Raw genomic sequence first — 9,678 nt, 5'->3', positions numbered from 1 at the left:
AGGGGTGGCCCCTGGGGTTCACCTATGTAGTCCACGCCCCTCACAGCCCTTTACTTGCAGCTAAGCCTGGGGAGTTAGGATTTTGCTATGGGGCAGCTTGGCTCGTCTCGCTGACTTGCCTTGGTGTGTTCTGTGGCACTGACTCTGCAGTCTTCAGAGCTTCGAGGCGAGGCTGCAGGCAGCTGGTTGGGGCACCGACAGTGGCTGCTGGAAGGGAATGCAAGCTCCCTGCAAGCTCCCTGCAGTGGAAGTGTACGCAGAGTCATAACCACTGGACCGCCAGGAAAGTCCCTGAGGGAGTTTTTCAGGCAGCACACTCGGGGCACCGATGCAGGGGATCAGCTGTTTAATACTCCACCACCCATCCCTCAGTTGGGGAAACTTTGAGGTTTCTCCTACGCTGTCCCCTGAGGTCCTCAGTGGGATTGTATTCCTTCCCCATTGCCCACAGGAACAGCTGCTGTGATAACATAAACGTTATGACTTTGTTCCCTTCCAGCTCGCTGCCTCATTTTCCTTCCTGTTGTCATCACTCAGATTGCTGGGGAGGGGGCTGGTTAAAGATGGCTGTGAAGTCCTTGTCATTCCTCCTGCCAAGAAATATTGAATGGTACAGATTGAATGGTTATCTCCACCCCCCCCACCCCCCACCCAGCAAAGATCTGTCGAAGTCGTGTCCGACTCTTTGCAACCCCCAGGGACTGTAGCCTCTGTCTGTGGAATTCTTCGGGCAAGAATACTGGAGTGGGTTGCCATGCCCTCCTCTAGGGGATCTTCCTGACCCAGGGATTGAACCCAAGTCTTCTGCATCGCAGGCGGATTCTTTCCCACCGAGTCACCTGAAAAGCCTCCTTTGCATTTCACTTCACCTCCCTCCTTCCCAGGAAAGATCTGTTGAAGTCCCAACCCCCAGCACTTATGAATTATTGACCTTCTTTGGAAGCAGAGTGGTTGCAGATTAATCAAGTTGAGGCCATACTGGATGAGGGTGGGCCCCAGATCCAACGACAAGTGTCCTTTGAAGAAGAGGGAGTGAAGACACAGACCACACACAGACACGACATGTTATAGCAGGGGCAGAGATCAGGGGACGATACACAACAAAGAACACCGCGCAGAAGCTCGGAGAGAGGCCTAGAGCAGGCTTGCCCTGTGAGCCTCCAAGGAGGAACCAACTCCGACGACACGTTGATTTTGGACTTGAGGTCTTCAGAGCTGTGAGAGAGCAAATTTCTGTGAGACTGCAGCCTGCATCAGCTTGTCAGCTCTTCAGGAAATGGCTCTTCCAGCCCCAGTTGAGCTGCTTCAGCTGATCCTCAGATTACAGAATTGTGAGCAAATAAATGTTTGTTGCTTATTTTAAGGTGGCACCCTGGTAAAGAATCCACCTGCCACTGCAGGAGACTCAACAGATGCGGATTTGATCCCCGGGTTGGAAAGATCCCTGGGGGTAGGAAATGGCAACCCACTCCAGTATTCTTGTCTGGAGAATTTCATGGACAGAGGAGCCTACAGGTGGGCTACGTCCATGGGGTTGCAAAGAGTCACACACGAGTGAGCTACTGAGCACCCACGCAAGCATTTATTTTAAGCTACCGAATATGGGGATGGTGCCTTGCCTGGTGGTAGGTAACAGAAATGCACAGGGGGTTCTGGCTCTGGGATACTTGTCTTAAAATCTATCTGCAGTGGAGCCACCCAAACCATCTTCTATCTTCCTTCTGGTAAACTGAACACCATTTAAAATACAATCTGGTCTCTTTTTTTGGCCACACTGTGCAGTTTGTGGGATCTTAGTTCCCCGACCAGGGATCGAACCTGGGCCCTCAGCAGTAAAAGCCTGGAGTCGTAACCAATGGATTGCCAGGGAAGTCCCTCAGTCTGGTTCTCAGAAGCCACTTTTCCAGGTCCTCTGGCTAGTGCTTTTGCCCTCAACTGTCCACATACTGACACCTGGTTCCCTTGCCTCATACTGGGTGTTCCCTGCAGGTATTTCCCGGAGATAGGACAAGGACAGGGTACCTCCACCCCTCCCCCAACACATACACCATCCTTAGCCTCCAGGCTGCTAAGGAGGAGATTGTCTCTGCCCTTTCTCGTTTACAGCCCGTCTCGGTGTGCCTCCCACTCCCACAGCCCTGCATTCTCCTAGGGTGGCCATTCTGGATCCCTGTCCTTTGTCACATGTAGCCCTGTCACCCCGACTGCAAACCCCACATCAGCCTCATGCTAAGACTAGTTTCCCTGGGGGTCATAACAATGTTGTGTTAGTTTCAGGCGTGCAGCCAAGTGATTCAGTTGTCTATCTACGTCTATCTACCTGTATTCCTTTTTAGATTCTCACAAACTCTTTTCTCTCTGTCCTTCCTGACCAGCCACGTGGCACTCATTTCTGCCCCGTCTTTATAGCCATCCTTGCCCCTACCTGCAAAGCCCTTTGCCTCTCTCCCTACTTCCCCCCACCTACCCCTTAAGATCATTCCGACTGAGCCCCTTCCTTCCGTGAATCCCCTGGCAAGTATTATCTGCGATGGGTCAGAGTGTGGGCTCTGTAGCCCTACTCCCTGTATTCGAATTCTGATTCTGCCACCTTCTTACTGTGTGACCTTAGACGAGTTAACGAACTTCTCTGAGCCTCAATTCCCTCACCTGTAAAATGGGGATCATTATAGTTCTGTCTCATGGGGTCGTTATGAGGGTGAGATGAAGTCATGATTGTAAAGTGCTGAAACAGTGCCCAGCACAACCAAAATGCTTTATTAACGTCTGTGAAATAAATAACTAAGAGTTGTCATCGGATATGGTATTTGCTCTCGCATGTGTCTGTGGGTGAGGCAGAGCCCGTGCCAGGGCACCTGCCTCTCCCAAGGATTGGCCTTGGATCTTGCTTTTCTCAGACCTTGAACTTCCCTCTGGGTTCCTGGCTGGCCTTATCTTCAGCCTTATCTTCTGGCCTCCCCAACCCGCTTCCATCTGGTTGCTCTCCCACCAGGGAGCCACGCCCACCCCGGGACTGCTCAGTGCTGCTGCTTCTGCCCTCAGCCTGGGGCCAGGTACCTTTCCCGCCAGTCTGGGTGCCAACACTGGAGGTGGCTTTCCCAAGCTGATTTGTTCTAGAACCCAAGCTGATTTGTTCTAGAACTCATCCTTTCCAACCACAAGGGGAGAAGAAGGTTGTGAGAGCCCTAAAGCATCGTTTCATAGCTGGAAAGGTGGCATGAAGGATCTTTCTGGCTGCCTGAGCTTTGAGAAGATGCCGTAAAACTGGTCATAGTAAGAAAATGATAATGTACCTTTGAGAAGCCACTGGGTGTGGCGTGTGTGGCTCTGACTTGCTGGCCCTGGCAGGAGACTCTGTACGGGGCTATGTCACCAAAGCCCCTCGACATCCCTGCAGAGTAGAGAGCGTTATCCCTGCGTTAAAGATGGTGAAACTGGGACACAGAGGAGGGGGCACTTTTCCAAGATCACACAGGGGGAAGAGGTTGGGAGTGGAGAGGAGGTGTGGGAAGTTGGAGGAAGCTCAGGTTTGACTTTTCCCAAAGCCCACACTCTCTTCTCCTCCTCCTGTAGTGACCTTCGGTGTCCCCTGGTCCGAATCCTCCTGAAAGTGGGGAGTCCGCCATGGCACTCCAGCACCTCCTCTCCAGCTTGGAGCCGGGCCTGGGCTGTCCCTCCCCAGGCCAGCTGGGTTTTACTCGAGAAAATGTGATTAAAGTTGCTCTCTCCCGAGAGGGTCTGTTTTAAAGCATCAAAGGCTGGAAGCAAGAGGAATGTTCATAATTTTCATGGCGGTCTTTGCTGCTGGGTTTATTTCCAACTGGCCCTGTACTTGGGCATCCATGGAAATATTAGACCTCCCGGCAAAACCTGCAGGGTTGTCAATTCAGAAATGGAGAGTGGGAAAATGAGAATAAAAACAAAACCCCATCTCCAGCGAATGTTAGAATTCTGACGGCAACTAGGCACCTGGAATCCTTACTGTGTGGATTCAGGATGAAAAAAAAAATCCATATCTGTGAAAGCGGGAGCTTCTCCAGCCTGCTTTTAATTGCACCTGGAAAGGGGCTTAATATCTCAGCCAATTTCTCATCATCTTTTGCAAATCTTGGGCTGCTCGGGTCCCCAGGGGGTTTGTGTAATAAAACGGGATGGTTAAAGGGCATGTTTCTGCATTAACGAATCTTTCTGCACTGGCTGGGCCCGAGCATTATGTAAATGTTTACTGTAATTAAGAGATGAAGTTGTCACGGTACAGGATTTTGGTTGCTGGTGTGGAGTTCCTGCCGTGCCCCAGCCGTGAATACTCACCCAAGAAGGAAGTAGCCGAGAGGGGACAAGGTGGAAATGAACGCATTATACTAGGCTAACCCCGAGAATAATTGTCTGGTTATAACGTGCCCTTCAGCTTAACAATACAAGCAGGAGTCGGAGCCACGTCTCGGGAAGACAGGTCTGGGCTCAGACACGTCGATTTGCCTTCGTGCCTCTGCCGTGGTGTGGTGGCCCCGCTTCTGTTACACTGCCTTGAGCTTAAAGTAGAATTTCTCTTGCTTGATCCCAAAGACGAGAGGATATGTGGAATCCCAAGAACCCGTATTTGTTGTATGTATTTTTTGCTTGTTTTTTTTTTTTTTTTTTTTTTTGGAGGAGGAGGGAGTGGTGGTGAATTCAGCATTAAAAAAAAATTTGAAGTATGATTTTCATGCAGCGAAACACACATCTTAAAAAATACAGCTTTATCGAGGTATAATTGACATACAATAAACGGCACTGATTTAAATTATACAATTTGATACGTTTTGACATATGCATCCACCCGTGCAACCGTCACCATAATCAAGATCGTGAATATATGCATTGCTCCCCAATGTTTCCTCATGCCCTCCCTTGCCATTGCTCCTGCCTGCCTGTCCCTGGACCCCATCCGCAGGCAACCACTGATCTGCTTCCTGTCATTGTAGAATGGTTTGCGTTTTCTACCGTTTAATATAAATGGACTGTCCCCGGGCCGGCGCTCTCTTCCACCTTGGGTGACTCTCTTCCGCCTCAGGAAGGAAGATTCTTCAATCACTATGTCAAGCGACACAGATATTTCTCTTTCTTCATATGATGAAGATCAGGGATCTAAACTTATCCGAAAAGCTAGAGAGGCACCATTTGTCCCCATTGGAATGGCAGGTTTTGCAGCTATTGTTGCATATGGATTATGTAGATTGAAGAGCAGGGGAAATACTGAAATGTCTGTTCACCTGATCCGCAAGCGTGTGGCAGCCCAAGGCTTGGTTGTGGGAGCAATGACTCTTGGTCTGGGCTATTCCCTGTATCAAGGATTCTGGGCAAAACCTAAACTTTAGAAGAAGAGATGCTGTCTTGGTCTTGTTGCTGGTGCTTGCTTTAGTTAGACATCTCATACTGAGGTTATATGTTTATGCTGAAAATAAATTGGGTCAGACAAAAAAAAACTAAATGGAATCATGCAATAAGTACTCTCTGGCTTCTTTCAGCTTGATTATTTTGAGATTCATCCATGTTGTGTGTATCAGGGGTTCATTCCTTTTATTGATGACTGGTATTCTACTGTGTGGCTACACCACAATTTGTTGATCCATACAGTTGGTGGTGAATATTTGGGTTGTTTCAGTTTGGGGCTATGACAAATAAAGCTGCGGTGAACTTTCATGTACATATATTTTCATTTCTCTTGGGTAAGTACTCAGACTAGGTCATGGGGCAGGCATCTGTTTAATTTTTATAAGAAACTGCCAAGTCATTTTCCCAAGTGGTTATACCACTTTCTACTCCTATCTGAGATGTATGGGAATTCCCATCTCTCTACCTCCTTGCCAACTTTTGCTGTTATCACTCTTTTTAGTTTTAGCTATTCCAGCTACTGTGTGTGTGTATTTTAATTAAAATTTCTTTTCTATGCTTTCTTAAAATTTTATAAGGCACATGAGTGCATACATATGTAAAAATTCATCAGGTTGTACACTTAAGTTTTCTGCATTTTACTGGATATAAATTATTTGTCAATAAAATATTATAAAAAACTTTATAGGGAGAAGATTCCCTGGAAATGAAATCATCTTCTATTTATATTCCTGTAAGTGGCTTTCCCAACCAAGCAGGGACTCAGCTCTGGTAACTAACTGGTCCTTTAGGAAGGCTGGTGGTGAGCTGAGGCTTCAAGCCTGGGTAGGTGTGGCTCAGGTCAAGGAAGACAAGCTGGGACCCCGGGCTGGTGCCAACACAGGTGAGTCATCTGGGTTCCCGGATCCTGGAAAACTGTGCCCAGGGCCTTTTTGCGAGGTCCTTCTTTGATGTCGAAAAGATGAAAGCTTTACAAGCCATGACCACTCCCACCTGCAGATGGAGGTGGTAGTCCACTCCCAGTGGAGAAGGGTGGAGCCCTGTGCCCAGCGGTGGGGGTGGGGCATGAGCAGGGTGGGTGTGGGGGCAGGCTATCCCTTTGGGTCACTTTGTGGAGGCCAGTCCCAGACTCTGTTGCCTTCCCGAATGCCTTAGCATGAGCATGGCCCGGCTCCGCTGGCTTGGCCTGGTGCCCAGGTCATCTCTCTTTTTTAAAAAATATTTTTTATTTATTTGGATGTGCGGGCTCTTAGCTGCCACATGCAGGATCTTTCATCTTTGTTGGGGCATGCGGGATCTTTTTTTTTTTTAGTTTCGGCATTAGAACTCTTAGTTGTGGCATGTGGGATCTAATTCCCTGACCAGGGATCAAACCCAGGCTCCTGCATTGGGAGTTCAGAGTCTTAGCCACTGGACCACCAAAGAAGTCCCTGCCTGGGTCATTTCTGAGTTTGCCTTTACACTTCTGTGCCTCTTCCACATCGGTGGCCCAGTGTACCTGGGTTGGGGGTTCCCAGTCCTGGGGCTGTGCCACCCACCACGCTGGTGGGAGGGTGTTTGGAAATGGGTCACAACTGCATGGGGTGAATGGGTAGGGACAGTGTGTGGGACAGCTCGGTGGAATGAAGTACTGTCCTACCCCAAAAGCTAACAGAGTGTTCCAGGTTGAGAAACGAGCTGGTTCTGATAGGTGAGAGTTAGTTGATTGCTTAAGCGATAAATAATTCTATTCATTCAACATCTTGCGTTCATCTTGCAGTGTCCATCAGATCATTCAGATTATTTTGGTTGTATCCATACTGCATCGCTGCTGCTGATTAAGAAATACATCTGGACTCTCAACAATGCACAAAATACTCTGCAGAGCTCTTATCTTCCCTTCCCCCCCCACCCCCCCACCCCGAAGCACAGCTCAGCTTGAGGGATCTTTAATTCTCTGATCAGGGATCGAACCTGGGCCCCCCAGCAGTGAAAGCAAGGGGTCCTAACCACTGGACCACCAGGAAGTTCCTCCAATCTTCCCTATCTTAAAGGTTACACTTCTGCCTTACCCTGTTTCTAAACTTTCTGGCATCAAAACATGGAGTATGAGAGATGTTTAAGGAACAGGATTGATTTCAAAAGCAATAACATCCTTTCTGAGTCTTATTTAGTTTTCATTTTCTTTTTTTAGGATTCATTTGGCACCCGGTATTTTAAGCAAACCCAAACCTCTCTGTGGGTCTTGACACGTAGCTAGAGGGGTGCTGAGATGGAAGAGTTCTGGTTAGCATGACCCGTGCGAGTCTGGTGATGGTACAGAGAAGGGAGCTGCAGTTTTCTGACATTAAATATTAACACTGGATATTAATAATGAAGGCTGACAGTTCTTTTCGCAGTGGTGTTCTGAGTGTGTCTCTCCCCAGCCTGCGAGGCCAGCTGGCCCGGGCCCTTCCCCTGCCACAGCAATGTGGCTGGAGCCCCCTGCTCTCTGAGGTCAGGAGAGGTAAGGTAAACAACCCTGCATTGTCACCCACAGAGGCAGGGATCGCCTGCCTGGGCCGCTGAGCACAGCTCCGCTCCTTGTCTTCCCTCCTGTCCCCAGTGACAGGGAAGCAGCTGGTGGCGAAAGGAAAAGCAGGAGGTGGATCCCTGAGATGATGGAATGGACCACGGGCCCCCCCGGGGCAGGAGGAGGAAACTGTCTCCTTGCTCAGAGGTCCCGGAAGGACCTGTGACCCCAGGGGAGCGCTCAGATCTAACCCCTCAGCTCCCCAGGGTGGCCCCCATTCCTGCCTTCTGCAGGCTTTGTTAGAAGCTGAGCGGTGTCTCTCTTCTGGGTCAGGAGGTCTCAGTTTGATTAAAGGGGTGGCAACATGGGTGCCAAGCAGATCTGGGCCATGCAGCCTCTGATGATGCAGATCTTGATGTGGCAAGAATCTGGCCTTGTAGACCTGTGCTATGCAAACCCAAGCCACGTAGACCCTGATCTTGCAGACACAGGCTGTGTAACCTTGCCTGGCCACCCTAGCTTCACGCCCGCATGCTTTTCTCAGCTCTGCTACCCTCCGGACTGGCTGAGCTCTGGTGACCTGTGGACAAAGGTATGGATACCCCGGCAGTCTGGAATTTCCACCAGGGAGCCCATGCCTGGAACTGGAAAATGAAATACCCAGTGAGCTCTTCTGCCATAAAACGTACAAGGAATCAAATGTGAAATAGCCCTCATTTGGCACACTCCATTTATGAATGACTGGGCATTCACTTTGCTTTCATAAAACCACATACTTCTGTATGTACATTTTCTCCTTTTCCTCCCTGCCCTGTGCTTGATGGTGGCGAGTTTAAATATGGCCCTTGGAGAGGCAGGCCCACTTTAAAGCAGAGGCCAAAATCTGAGGAAGGTGTCTCAGCTTGGCACTAGTACCTCATTCTGAGAGGAAAGGTTTATAATCTGAGGAAGACTCATACTAGAGTCATTTTCTCTGAGGAAAATGGTGAGATCCAGGAAACCTCCAGTGACTAATTGTTCATGGCAACTTGCCGTGGGGAGCTAAGACCCTAGCCAGGATCTCTGGCTTACCTGCTGACTTTCTCCTTCTCAGTCAGCACCTGCCTGCCTTTGCTGTGAGACAGGGCCAGGCAGCGGAAGTGAAAGAGGAGGTGGGGCCCGAAGCCTCCATCAATGGTGGTAATTAATTGGGCTTGTGGTCGCCTTACACCTCTCATTTGAGGCTGTACAGGTGCTCCACAGACATAAATTAATTAGGCCTCCCGTGCGTCCTGTGGGCCTGGACAGATGTTGGATTCCAGAGGCCCTGGTTTCTCCATCTTCAGGGCAGAGCGTGAGGGCTTTGGTCGGACAGTGACAAAAGCACTGTGCCACTGGATCAGTCCCTGCCCTGCCAAGGAGGGCTGGGCAATTGGGAATTTCCTGGAAACATGTTTGTTTGGCATTCCCAAGCCAAACCTTCATTCCCAGAGTGCACCTCTGTGGAGTGCTATGACTAGGCCTCATCCAGTGACCACCTGCTGGCTTTGGCATCTGAATGGAGGCTACTGCCTGCTCAGTCACTGACTCACCAATGAGTGCAAATGTGGAGGGTCAAGTTCCTCCTTGGATGTCAAGCCATGCAGGAGAAGGCAAAGTTTCTTTTCCCAAGCAAAAAAATTAATGAGTAATGGTTTCTGGAATTTCTCCTCAGAGAATATAACCTCGTCAGCTCTAGGCTTCTGGCTTCTAAACAATTGTTCTCAGTAATAATACAGAACCCCTTCATAATAATACATCCTTCTATGTGTTCAAGAAAGTAGCAATTTATTCCA

At 49.2% G+C, this 9,678-nt stretch overlaps 1 pseudogene; it reads left to right on the top strand.

Moving 5' to 3' along the window:
• Positions 1 to 5,033: 5,033 nt before the first annotated feature.
• On the top strand, positions 5,034 to 5,357 carry LOC102174104 (annotated as a pseudogene).
• Positions 5,358 to 9,678: the final 4,321 nt, after the last annotated feature.

Source organism: Capra hircus, unplaced genomic scaffold, assembly GCF_001704415.2.
Source record: "Capra hircus breed San Clemente unplaced genomic scaffold, ASM170441v1, whole genome shotgun sequence".
Lineage (NCBI taxonomy): Eukaryota > Metazoa > Chordata > Mammalia > Artiodactyla > Bovidae > Capra > Capra hircus.
Note: the sequence above shows the minus strand (reverse complement) of the source record. Positions and strands in the feature narration are given on the sequence as shown.